Below are 14,471 nucleotides of genomic sequence, written 5' to 3'. Positions count from 1 at the left end.
CATATAGACTGGACCTCAGTCTACACGTGTTGTCTTTCACATTTTTTTGGAAATATTGCTTTACAATCTGAGAATGTGAGCGCTGAGATGATGCATGTATGGAGAGCTTGGCAGGTTGGAGTAAAAATGTATGCAATATCCTTTTCTCTTTTGCTCTCCTGCTTTTAAGATTGCTCCCCTGGAATCATTACAGCTAAACTGTCTGTTTCACATTCATTTGTCAGTGTAATATCAATACAGTACGGAGAAATGGTGAGATGAATTGTGATGTATGGGATCAAGTCGTTTAGAAGAGTGTACCAGGGGGGTGGGGGCTAAGCCAAGGTTGTTGACCATCAGTGAGCTGGCTGGCTAATTTCTCCAGAAGTGTCCAAAAGCCTTTGTGTCCTCAGTGCACTTTTATTTCCACCTCTCTTGGAATTGTGATGACCGTGCCTCGGGGCGACAGAGACACCTTGAGGAGCGCCCACCTTTAAATCCGCTGCTCCATGACTTCAACCATGACCCCTCGCTGGAGGGATCCCTCAGGCGAGATTTAAACGAGCTCCCCCAGGTCCGCAGCGGCTTCTCTATTCACCGTCACGTTTTTAAAGACATGAATTGGCCCTCTCTGATGGTTGATTGTAAAATGTATTTGAATTAAAAAAGAGAAGATTTGGATAAATTGACATAAAAACTTACATATGTGGGTAAATGTGCTGTGACATGTATGTGTAAACACTGCACCAGAGAGAAGAGGAGTGACTGTGACAGAAAGACAGAAGGAATGCTGAGGGTCCCTGCAACCCCCTTTTTCTTTCTTTCTTTCCTTTATTCTTTCTTTCTTTCTTTTTCTCTCTCTTTTCCTTTCTTTCTTCCCATCCTTATCCATAAAATGGAAGGGATTCTGAGTGCTCAAAATACAAAACACCATTACTGTATTTACATCATTATGTCATCAGACTCTAAGCGTTTTTCTTTTAATTTTATCATCAAATTTCTTTCAAATCTTCCCGTGAAATAATATTGCTTACAATTCTTTTCTCTCTCTCTCTCTCTTTTGCTATTATGGAGGACGAATGGCGAGAAAAGCATACAATATACAGGCTATTGATCCACGCCCATCACTGCAGAAAAAAAGTCAGTTCAGGGGGTGGGGGAACGGAGGGGGACTGGACACAGCGATCGATAACCTACTCTATCAGCCGTTTCCATGGCAACCGGCCGAGCAAGGACAGAGGGCTGCCATGCATTTTGCACCTGTCTATTTCATATACCTATTGTGATAATGAAAGTGTCAGGGAAACGAATGCAAAGGTGACGTGGGGGTCCAGCCTAGCGTCAACTTCCACAATTAAAGAAATTACATAAAGGTTAATAGCTTGCTGGAAAAGAGAGGTGAAAAATGGGAGCGGGGGCGGAGGTTCTGGGGGGATTTCGTTGACCTCCTCCTCTCCCTGATGTGGGTTGAAGGACGCTCGAAGGCAAACTAGGTTGCAGCAAGTCGGGTGCAAATCCGGATGTGTGGGTTCTGGGTTAATTTCAGAAAAACATGCACAGATGACAGTTTGAAATCGGCAGTTGTTTCCTGACAGTGGAGACAGGGCCTCTTTTGTGGTTGACCCCAATTTGGAGGTCGAGCAAGCATGATCAATGTGCTGGCCATTAGCTCACCATGAGCAACTGTAGGCACAGGAGCAGAGAAATATAGCAGGATAGATACAAAAAAGGAGTGAGGAACGAAGGGAGGGAGCGATGCTGTTGGTTGAGGTTAGCTGAAGCTTTCTTCAGATCAAAACCCAGCAGGCCGAGCCAGACAGACTGTCAGGAGAACTTGACACCCAGACAATCGCTGAATCTCCGTCTGTCTGACCGTGGTGGGCATTGAACTTCCAACCCACTTTGAACCAGAGGCTCGTTGGCTCCAGAGCCTTGGCGCTGAGCTGGGTCGGCCCTAAGTGAAGGGGATGGATATCATGATCTGGGGCCTGTGTTGATCATGTGCCGTATTGATCGCCAATCGAAACTACTGCTGAAAACGCAGGATTGAGAGGGAGAAAGCAAGAGAGAGAGTGGGAGGGAAGGCAATCAGCTGTGGCTTCTCGCCACGGTCAGTGGCGCTGTATCAGGCTGCTGTGGTTGCCGACACTGCTGCAGAGGAGGAAATGGTGGTTTCAGAAAGTGTTGTACACCACGAGTGCGACACATACCCAGCTTGCATGCATTTCTTTTAGGGTTCACCCTCTGTACTGGTGTATTTGGTTCTATTCTCAATGAAGCAGCAGACATGAATGACAAATCACAAATCGCAATGGATTTGCTTGAATGACAGCAGAGAGAAACTCGACCACGAACACAGTATGTTGTCGAGTGGCAAGCGGCACCACTGTGGACAATACAGAGGTTGTCCTCTAGCACCAGAGGCACTCTGTGTTTTGTGAGCTGTGACAGTGAGCTATTGATGGGCACGTGGCTCTGCAGTGTTGTTCAGGGGCCACTGGCCACTGCACTGACCTTTGACACCCCATCCATGCAGCGGCCTTCATTGTTAGGGGAGAAGTGGGAAGAAAGAGGAGCAGGAGGAAGAGGGAGTGGCGGGGGAGAGATGACCCTTGGGTTCCTTGCCTTTGGATTCTCCCTCCCCCACAGCCTCACCCCTCCCATCGCAACACCTCCATCCATCCCTCCCCTCTTCCCTTACCCCTCTCCCCCCACACACACTCCACCTTATGCCGATCAATGACAGTTTCATGTGGCTTCTCTGGGCCTGCAGTGACGTGTGTCCTATTGATTTATCGACATTACTCCAGGCAAGCGAACCCAGAAGCCCCCTCTCTCAGTAGGCAGCCAGGCTCCAGCCCAGCAAAGGCGTACCTCCCCCTGCGCCGGGTGGGCCCATGCCAAGTCATCCAACTGTACCGGGCTCTCTGGAAGCAGCAGCGCATTAGCTGCACACAACCGAACAGTATTTTCATGTGGATGCATGTCTGCGTATGTCACTGAGAATGCTTTTAAGCATCGCCCCCTCCCTCTGCCCATCTAGTTTTCGCCTGTCCCCCCTCTTCTATCCTGCACTCCATGGGACATGTAATGGGGACAATGAGTGAGACACCCTGGCACTCACAAACACATTTACTGTCGCCTCCGATTTCCAGAGGCGACTATTCCACTTTTATGGTTAAAAGGTTCTTTTCTTTCGTCCGTGTCAATGTCATGCCTCTGTGGCCATGGCTCATCCTTGTGGCTATTGCTCTCATCTGCCCCTCTTCCTATCTTTTACTGGGGTGGGGGTGCAAATCAGACAAGCCCATCCTTTTACACTCTGCCCCCACTCCCCCAGGCTCTCCTGTGTCCAGTGAAAGGCCAGTGGATACAGGGAGGGGAGGGGTAGAGGGCAGCTGGACACTCCCCGTGGCCTGGCTAGCCACTGATGTGGGGGTCGTAGAGGGGGGCGATCCAACACCATTAGGATAGGACTGCTGCGATGGCAGCTGGCCCTAAAAAAGGAGAAGGAGGAGGGGGGTCAGGGGAGACTCAGAGATCAGTGACCTGGCCACAGTGTCCAGCTGGGGGGTCATTTCACGGCCCACCTCCAGCCACGTGCTGGATGACCATCTGGGGATCTGGCAAACCCCACAACAGAGGTAGCATCATCTTCTTAGTTGCAGGGATGACAACAACAAAAGTCAAGAAATCTGTCAGCCTAATCTGGAGAGAGGTGGGAGGGGGCACTGCAGCTGCCTGTTGTTGTTTGGCATCAAGTGTGGTGCGCATCTGCTGTTTAATGCAATGCAGTGCAGTGTTTGCACCTCACAAGTGCTCTAATCTTGTTGATTAATTGCAGATATACTCAATCTCTCCCTTACTGTACATTTAGTATGGGCTGCTGCTGATGATTCATTTCGATTCTCAACTTGTTTTTATTAATCATGTAGTCTATAGAGCATCATTGCACCACTATCTCCCACAGCTCAACATGACATCTTCAGATTGCTTGTTTTGTCCAACCAACAAACCAACTCCCAATGATATTCAATTTACAATTATTTAAAATGTAGAAAAGTAGCAAAATCTCACATTTGAGATGCTACTAGTATGTCTGAAGAAAGACTTATTAAGACTTTTTTTGCTTGATAAATGATGAAAGTTTTTCTGTCAATTTCACAGAAATTTGACGGATTGGTGAATGTTGAAACTGTTGTAATAATACATTTGACGCTGCCTTCATGTGGAAAATAAGTACAGGAGGTGACTATGATTTAAATATCTTTTAAACTGTACCACTGAAGTGGAATCCCTGTAAGGTTAAAGTTAAATCGAATTTCTCCTCTAAGGTGCAGAAGAGTACAGGGGGTCACTCAGCAGCCCAGATGGACCACCAGATTCTCTTTTAGCTGAGCCATTCAGTTTGATGGCTCTGATCGGAGAACAGATTAGCACTGGTTTGTTGTCAGTGCTAACCTCACCCCTCCTCCTCCTCCCTTTCCTCCTCCCCTTCTTTCTTCCTCCTCCACCTTCTATCCTCCCCCATCCTTTCATCATCCTCTCCTTCTCCCCGCGCCTTCTGTCTTAAACTGTTTAAGGTGATCGAATTTTGCCCATCCTCCCAATGGTCGGAGGGGATCAAGGGTTGCTGACCCCACCCTGATTGTAAAGGTTGTTGAGGGGAACCTCCATAATAAATTGAGGTCCTGCTAAACAGATCTGACCTTCGAGATGTTTCTATGAGCTTAAAAAATCTTTCTTTATTTTTGGGGATTCTGTAATCCCTTTAACATTTATCATTGTTCTGCTAATGAAAGTGATCTTTGCGTTCATGTCTGATAGGTTTCTAATTAGATTCACATAGACCCGTGTGGAAATGATCCAAAGGATGAGCCAAGGGAGGATTGGAGTGGTGGAGTTATTGCTCTCAGAAACACCAGAGTGCTCCAATGTGCTGAAAGAAATTCATAAATGTGGTGGAGGGATGGGGTTGGCTGCAGTTGTGCACCAGTGTAATCTTTGGTCAGCACTTCTTCATGGCCGATACCGTGATAGGAAAGAAATCCTCTTCTGAAATTTGATTAATTGCTGTCTCTCCGCCTCTCAATCCAAACATTGGTGGAAATGGAGGCCAGTTGACAGGACAGATACATCAGCCTCGAGAGCTGCAAGCCCCTGGCAAGCAGAGGCATTTCTTATCCTGTAACAGGATATCCACATACAGCGAGGTGTGGAAAAGTGAGAACTGCATCGTCTTCATTTGGCCATAACAAGGGAGAGGGGGAGGAGGAGTGTAAGGAGGGATGGGGAGGGGAGGGGGGGAGTCAGCCAGCCAGCCAGGCAGGCAGCTCGCTAGGTTGGGCCGAGGCGTATCGATTGATTTCCCAATAGCCTCTGGTCCATGAGCGGCGAACCCTGGCCCCGGTTGCTAGGTGACCACACCATCCAAGATGGAGAGTGGGGTGATGAAGGGTGACAGCAAGCTCTGAGGGTCAGCGGGGCCACTGGTCATTCTGCAGCCCCTCTGGGACGCTCCGGACATGCAGATAATGCAATGAAACTGGACCTCAGCTCACAGGGAGAGACGAGCGAAGCAGGAATATAGAAAGAGAATATCAGAGAGGAGAGTGTTGTCCACCATCTTTGTTCTCCTCGGCTGTGATCAATGCAGAGTCTGCGAAGCGCGTTGTATGTATGTTTATGACACAGATCATAGCAGAATAAAATTGGAAAGCAGCCGTTAGATCCGTTTTATGAAGATCATTTTAGGGTTTCAGGTCTCACATCGCAGAGTTTTCTGCAAAAAACAGATTCCTTGAAAAGTATTTATGACACCCGTGTGATTTCAAAAGGGCTGTTGACCATATATGAAAATATTGATTTGACAAACAAAAGGCTATTCAAATAGTCATTCGCCAAAACATATTGCCTAAATTTGAAGATGAAGGATATCGTATTTTCACAATCGCAGTAAAAACACACTGGTGTTCTCATCACAGGACTGAAGCAATTTACTCAAATGTGCAATTTACGAAATCATAAAATAGATAGAGAAATTTATAGTTCTGGCAAAATAAATATGCAGCACTGAGTTTTTAGGGTCCAAAGCACGGGATAAAATTGTTCATTTATGAATTCTCATTGTAAAATTAAATTCTGTGTATGAAATAAAGCACTTTATTCCTAATAATCATATCTACACATTTATAATAAAAATAGGCTAAAAAACTGATTACAGAAATGCAATTAAAACATTTCACAGCTTTTTATTAAAGTATGACTCATGACACCTCGTAAAAATATATTTTTACTTATACAATCTTCTGTTTTAAATAAGCAACCGGTGTAATGACCCTTCAATCTACAAGCAGAATAAATGCAGGATCCTCACAAACCATCTGTGATCTGAACAGAACAAAAGAATAATACTGTAAACATGAACTGGCCATAATCTATATCACATATTCCACAATGATACATGATACCGTAGCGCTTTTCTACATATCGATTGTTCCACTGTGCGGGTGAAAAATGATAGGGAGGGCAAAAGAGAAGAAGAAGAAGAAGCAGGAGGAGGAGGAGGAGGAAAAGAAGAAGAGGGGAGGGGGGTGGATATAAACTGGGAGACAAATGTAAAAGGATCTACATCACACTGTAAGCTCTGCACTGAGACAGAAGTTACCAGAAGGCAAAAAAGCAGCACAGAAGGGGGTGGGAGGTTCGGTGTGTGTGTGTCGGTGTGTGTGTCGGGTTGAGGGTCACAGGGAGAAACCCATCCAGTCGGCCCTGAAAGGCCACCTTGCATTCTGGCTGTTGCCTCTGTTCTTCCTGTATGAAGGATTTCCCTTCATCCTGTGCCATGCCTCTCATGTCCTCCTCAGAAGGAGCTTGAGCGTTTTCATGTCTGTTGGAGTTCCATATCCCGAGGAGGGAGGACTTATGTGTCTGTGTGTGTGTGATTGTGTATTTTCCTCCATCCTATCTATTAATAATATTGGGGAGAGAGAGAGAGACAGGGAGATAGAAGTGGATGTTTGCTTTGGTACAAGGCAAGATGTTTCTCTGTTTGCAGCCCTAAGCTGTGAGTATTCAGCTCTTAAATATTCCCTTCCCTTGTGACTCCCAACTATCTCTTGCCCTAAAGGGCTGGATGGACCTCCCTGGCCAAATATCCACATACCTTTAACAGCAACTGGCAACTGAAATGTTCAAATGGGAGGATTTAGGGCCAGGATGGCTGGAGAAAGAGTAAAAGAGCAAAAGTGCAAACTCAATTGTGTCCCAAACATTTGGGAAATGGTCATTTTTCACAAAAGATTATTGTTATTACCCCCCCCCTCGAGGCTCTACCATCACAATAACGAAAAAAAAACCTTGACAAGTTGGCTGAGTATGTTAAATCTTCTGGCAAAAATCTAGGTGTCATTTTTGATTCTAATCTCAGCTTTGAGAGGCAAATCCGTTTTGACGGTTTGAACCAGTTTCCTGCAGGTGTGGACAATTTCCAAAATCCAGTCTTTCCTCTCGCCCCATGATCTGGAGAAAGTTATACACACCGTTGTTTCTTATAACCTAAGCATTACAGTACAGAATATTGCATTCGTCTTTGTCCCAGCAGCGGGTTTAAAATGCTGGACACCAAAAAGAACGACCGCATTACCCCTGCACTGGCCTCTCTTCGTATGCTTCCTGTGCAGTAGAATTGATTTTAAAATCTTACTGTTTTTTTTGGGGGTTTTTTTGTCATTCAGTGGCCTCTTCTTACATCACTGACCTTTTCAACCCCTCAGATTGGTAAGAATCAGCCTTCTCCGGTGTTAAAGTCTCACACTATTTTTGACCTATCCATCCAACCCAGAATCCCCCACAACACAGAATTCGTGGCACCATACGCTACTTCTGCCTTTGCTTCTGCCATAATTTGCATGGCCACAAGATGTCCTTGTCTGGTAAACAAGGTCTCTTTTTAGGCATTTGAACATGCGATCAATGCTGTTGTTTTACTCTTGAGGACAGTCTCGCTACAAAGGGGAAAAGGAATAAAGCCTTTGCTGTCTCCTATAGACTGTGTAACAGCCTCCTTCTTAGTGTTAGGGGTGCCTCCAGAGTTGAAACCTGTAAGTCCTGCCTCAAAGGCCATTTTTATACCTCTGTATTTGGACCTGCGTCACTATCTGTGAGCCACAATGTGTGTACTATATCTGTGATTCTCAACCGTGCTGGAAAATTGTGGAAAATTTCACATCACGTGGGGCAACTTTTGCTGTTTTAAAATGTGCTTCCTAAATAAAGTGACTTGACTAAATTACCACTGAGGGCCCCTGGACGCAGGACAGTCCTCTAGCTGTGTATTTGTGTGTGTGTGTGTCACTCTGTGTGTGTGTTTAGCAGCGGAGAGCGAGGGGGAGGTGGATGGAGATGGTATCAATCGCCAAGCCAGGCCATTGAATGTATTGATTAGTTACCTTTCTTATTAACATGCTGATTAAAGAGAGAAGGGAGAGAGAGAGAGGGAGAGGGAGTGAAAGAGAGGCGGACAAGACTGCACACACACACACTCCTCGCCTTGCCTCGGACGGACGGAGAGGAAGCAGCAGCCGCGGCCAAGTAAGAGGAAAAGGATGCAGAGTGGATTTAACAGCCGAACGGGGAAGGAAAATCAGGGAATAATTGGGAAGAGGAGGAGAGAGGGAAGCGAGATGCAAGAGAAGAGGAGGAGGAAGAGGAGGAGGAAGAGGAGGAGGAGGAGGAGGAAGAGGAGGGGTGGGGTGGATGCAAAAGGGGGGCCGACCTGACTGGAAAACCAAGGAAGGAAAGGGAGAAACCCTGCTGCCTTTGATCCCCCACCGAGTTACACTGGCTGACTGGCTGGAGAGACTGACACACACTTTTCGGCTGTGAGACACACACATTTACACCCACACACACTCACAAGCTCACACACACACACCTGCACCCTCACTTAAACACACACACTGTGAAGCTGACAGGCCGAGGCAAAAGCATGCATTACCGTAGCAGAAAATAGCTCAGTGTTTGTGTTGCTGTGATCAATATGTAGGCTTTTAAAACTGTATTTTTATCAGCAAGTGACCACGTTAAGCAGCGTGCGGTAGGGGATTTCTTAAGATGCACGCCAAGGTTTTCCGAGAAAGGGGGCCGGAAAGTGCGGAGGGCAAGATGGAGGGAGGGAGGGGGAAGCAGAGGATGCAGGAGGATGCAGACTTGTTTATTTGTATGTTTGTGTCGAAGCGTTTTGAGTGGGTGTGTCTGCATGTTTGTCAGTGGTTTGTGCATGGAAGAGGAGGAGGGATGTCGGGAGTATTTCACCAGGCAGCAGACCAGAAACTGGCATACGCATGTTGTCTTATCTGAGAGAATAGGCAGCTTGTACAGTTTGCTGTGTAATAATTTTGGTAGCAGTTACAGTGCCTCCCTCCTGCTGTGTTTACTGTAATGTGGTCAGGAAGGATGAAGCCTGCAGTGATGACACAGGCCCGGGACTGCATGTGTGTGTGTCGTACAGGCCTGGTCTCGCTCATGTTTCTGTTCTGAGTATGATGAGTGTGTTTTTAATGTTGACTCTCGTTCTTCAAAATGGGCCCAAGAGATTTCTCACTCCGCTCGTGTTTTATAGTCTTATATTAGAAAAGAGGAGGAAAACAAACCAAAAGCAATTTCTAATTGACGTTGTAAGTCCCTGATTTATAGAGATTAAAGCTGCTTTTGGTCTTACGTTTCTATTTATTTATTTGCTTACTCAGACTTTTTTATGGAAATGAATAATCTTTCAAATGACCTGGAAAAGAGACCAACAAATCTGAAAGAAAACAGACAGAAACAATTATGCAAATTATAGTCATGGTCTTCATGTGGCAGCATGTTGGCCTTCCCTTAACATTCAATCCCTAAGAAAATAAAATAGATAAATATATGAAATCATTGTACTTTCTTGAGCAGATAAATTATCGGAGTGTTAAACGGGAATGGGATAGATAAAATCAAATGCAAAATAAAAGAAAAATGTAACAAAACATCCTCAGTATGAGCTGAGGAAAATAAAAGCACAATTCCTGCTGGTTCAACTGACTGTAAACTTGCAGAAAAAAAGATGTCACTGCAGGAAGTGACATCTGGATTTTCACATTTAAATCCCCCTGCAAAAAAATATAAAAAATAAAACTCCTCCACGTGTAGCCAAACATATAAGTGCAGGACTGTATGACTTCTCCTGCTGTATGACTCATGATGAAGGCCACTTAACTGAAAAAAAAAAAAAAAAACTTGTAATGAGCCCTGACTCGAAACTAAAAGAGAGAGAGAGGAGAGAAAAAAGAAAAGAAATAAACTCAGACAAGTTCTAACTTATCGACCTTTGCGCCCCCTTGAGCTGCATTTTGCATAAATTAAACACTTTTTCCTTTCCCGCGCGGCTCGAGCCACCAGATAATTTCATTTGCATAAAGAATGCAGAGCCAATTACAGAGGGAGATATTTACATTTTATATGAAAAATAGTTGTAGGGCAAATAGGAGGCTGTTTAAAAATGCACGGATCGATACCGGCTGGCGCGTGCTCAAGCCGGGCGCGCGCTCACACACACACACACACACACACACACACACACACACACACACCATTTCTAAATGAAGAACTTAGGCTAATGAGAATAAAAATAAAATAGTAGTAATGATGTCCCTGCAGCAATATTTTAGACAATTTAATTTATTCTAAAGAAAACTATCATACCAAACTAAAAAAACATCCATCAACTAAATATTCCAAGATATTTCCCCTCATGTAATGTGTAACTCTTGCAGGTGAAACTAGTTTTTAGTAGTAGTCCCCCCCTCAGTACTTGCTGCTATAGCGCATTATTGGCTCATCTGCACAGGAGGCGAATCCAGTGAATTAAACGAGTGAATTTGCATTAATCCAGATATGATCGATAATAACATTATTCACGCTGCGAAGTCAAGTTCCACATCATGGCGTACACGATCATTACTGCAACTAAACCTGCAAATAATGGTGGAAAATAATGTGATTATCATTCATTCACCACCAGCTCAAAGTTTCCAGCAGCAGCTACAGTATTTTACATGTTGGATTCTGAGTGCATGCTATTTTATTCCATCTGTTTATTTCACTTTTTTTTTTTTTTTTTTTAAGGAAAGAAAGAAACTCCTCTGAATTGTCGTCCATTTTAAGAAAATAAGAGAATAATCGATTTTTCAGCCATATGTGGAATTATTCAGATATTATAATATAAAATGATGCTTCTCTTCATGTATGTTCCTTTAATATAAAGTACACTGTTATTAGTGAGCAGTGTGTGGTGTGAGAAGCATATTCAGGTGGAAATGTGTGTGTTTGTGCAGCAGGCCACACGCTGTTAATGCAGATAAAGTGCAGGCCTGCATGCAGACATTTGCCTGCAGGTTATATGTGTTTATATGAAGCCCTTAAAAAAAAAAGAGGAGTTCATGAAACAGATCCATTTGAACCATGTTAATCATTAGATTTTTTATGTTGCATAACAGATCAGATCAGCCTGATCAAAGAGCCTTTTTAACCTCATAATCATCCATATTTATGTTACACACACACACTCAGTTAACTGCAGGTTAATGTGTCGTCACTCAGGGTATAAAATGTGCTGCAGTCAATATGCTGCTCTTTACATCAATGCTAATTTCTACCATTATTGCTATCATTATTAATTTGGGTGTTTTTCTTTTTTTCTTTTCTTTTCTTTCAGATCTAATCCGGTCAAATTAATTCAGTCATTGATTATTCACATTGTGATCTGTGTAACGCCAGGTCTCGTGGCAATAATTGATTTTATCGATTGGTTAGAGGTGGGAGAGAAATAAAAAAAAAAGGGAGTTGACGACAAGGAAAAAGGTAGAGAAAAAGAGAACAGTGTCAGAGTAACACTGTCATTATAGGATATTGACAAAGTATTCATTTCAAATTAAATTACTGTACTGTTTAAATGTAAATAGGCTACTTTCGATTTATAATAACATAATACATTTTATTTTACAAATTTCAAAAATCAATATATTTATTATTTTATTTTTTTCATATAGATTTTATTTATATCGTCACTTCAGTATCTAGTGCAATAAAACATACAAACAACAAACTAAATGTCCAATACATGTGTTTACAATACACTGTACAGGTTAGTATTTTTTAACAATAAATGTATTATTTTATAGAGTTAAATAAAGTTTTAAAAAAACATTGTGTTCTAAAAAAGCTGAAAATAAAAATAAAATACTAATATTCCTATTGCACAGATGTTAATAACAGTATAAGAGTTTGAGAAAGACATTTGTAGAGTTGAACTTTACACCTGCAGCTGCACAAATAAAGTTTTCTGTCGTCGTTAAATCTTCGCTGTAAAGTTTTTATTTTCTGCTGTAAAACCTTTATTTTCTAAACAAACGGATAAAATGTCACACACTGAACCCCAAAGAGCTCACACAGGCTGTAAAGTCGATTTTATTAAATAAAAATAAATTAATAAATACACTTTATATTCGCTGCAAGTAACGCGATTTCAACTGTACTTTTGCTGCTAAATAAAGTTGATTCGGATAAAGTGTAGTGGCATTAAAATGACTATTTTATTAGTTCTAGCAAGCAAAAAATCCCAAACTCCAGGTCTTTTTTTTAAGAATCAGCATCTGAAGATGTGCGTGTGTGTTAGACGCTCACAGGAACACTAAAAAGAGTGTTGTGTTTCACTCTTGCTCAGTGTATATTATTATTCTGCATCACTAAAGAAAACTGACACGTTTTCTACATTTGACCCATATTATTTTATTTTAAAAGACAGATCATGAGTCATGTGCACGCAACGGCACAGAACGGCTACAAGCGACAACAGGTAACCCAATGTTCACGGTGCAGGTGGCGATGGCAGTGAAATGAGTAACTTAAACCACAGTGCTAAAGGAATAGAATATGAAAATAACCAGCAATGCTGAGGAAAAGCATTCATTTATTTTGAACTGGTGTTAACTGAGGTGTGGAAACTTCTGGAGGATTCACACCTGAAGACACACTGCTGCTGAAGTTTGTCCTCTGTGTGTGTGTGTGTGTGTGTGTGTATTTGTGAAGTTGATTTCTGTCACAAAAAGTGCTCAATCAGATGAAAAACTGAACTAATTATGTTTTTAACGGGGTCAACTTTTCTTTTCAAAATAAGAGCTGTGTGTGTATTATTATATATGACAATAAATAACGTGGTGAATTAACTTGTGTTTTGTGATTTGTATGCAGTGTGTACTCTACTGTATGTATATATGAGTGTGTGTGTGTGTGTGTGTGTGTGTGTGTGTGTGTGGTTGCTACTGTACTGTAATCACACACACACACACACACACACACACTGCAATGACTGGTAACATGACATCTGAAACTGATGCATGTTCACTCTACCTGCAGTGTGTGTGTGTGTGTGTGTGTGTGTGTGTGTGTGTGATTAAATAATGCATGGGATATCCAGATTAGATGAAAACCACCCATTTAGACAAAACCTGCAACAACAACAACATCATCAGTCTGTTATCACAACATGACGATTATTATTATATTTACTGGGGGGGGTATAGCCTATTAATATCATTAAAGCTGGATTTTCTTCCTTCCACCTTAAATAATGAGGAAGTTGCTTTTCCTCTTTTAATCCTGCAGATTAAATTCTCCTCCCTGATGGCCGCTGCATAAAACCCGTCATTTACATTCTGTTATTTTTCTGCTGCAAACAGGGAGTCAATACCTCATTCAAAACGGCAGCCCCGCGCCTGCGTCCCATCCATTATCATTTACCAATAAGTGATCACGTTTACGCGCTGATTAAACTGCAGATTTGGGGGGCGTAAAGTGGTATAAAGTACAGGATGAATAATGTTGTGTATTGCTGCTCTTCCATCCTGTTGCTGCTGCTGCAGCTCGGGGATGTCTGCGGGCCTTGGGACCAGCATGCACTGCACGTCCGGGGCTGCAGAAAACACCGCTGCTCCTGCTTATTTTTGTTTTTATTTTCTCCTAATAAAATATGAATTGATGAATCTTGACGAGTCAGTCTTCCTTTGCGGGCTGGGAAACTCATCTGCCCAGGGAGGAGCCATTAATCTCCCTCATTCCCCCTTTTCACTGCACCAGAAAATAAAAAGCCTCTTCTTTTACCTGATTCTGTTTATTTTCCAGCACGTGAATGGTCATTTTAAGGTCACAGCAACGTCCCCTGACCCCTGACCTCCTCGCTATTGGCTGCTTGTAATATCGGTGATGCAGGATTTGATGCGGCCGTACATCCTGTCCCTCAGGATGAAAGCATCAGCTAAATGGTAAAAATCTAAACACGCTCAATATTGGCTTCAGATTAAAAGCTTATTGTACACCCACCATATAGAAAGTCACTTTGGATGAGAGCTGAGGCTAAATGTCTAAAATGAGAGTATTCCTCAGTATATTTATGGCCTGCATTG

This window comes from Dicentrarchus labrax, unplaced genomic scaffold, assembly GCF_905237075.1.
Source record: "Dicentrarchus labrax unplaced genomic scaffold, dlabrax2021, whole genome shotgun sequence".
NCBI classification, from domain to species: domain Eukaryota; kingdom Metazoa; phylum Chordata; class Actinopteri; family Moronidae; genus Dicentrarchus; species Dicentrarchus labrax.
Note: the sequence above shows the minus strand (reverse complement) of the source record.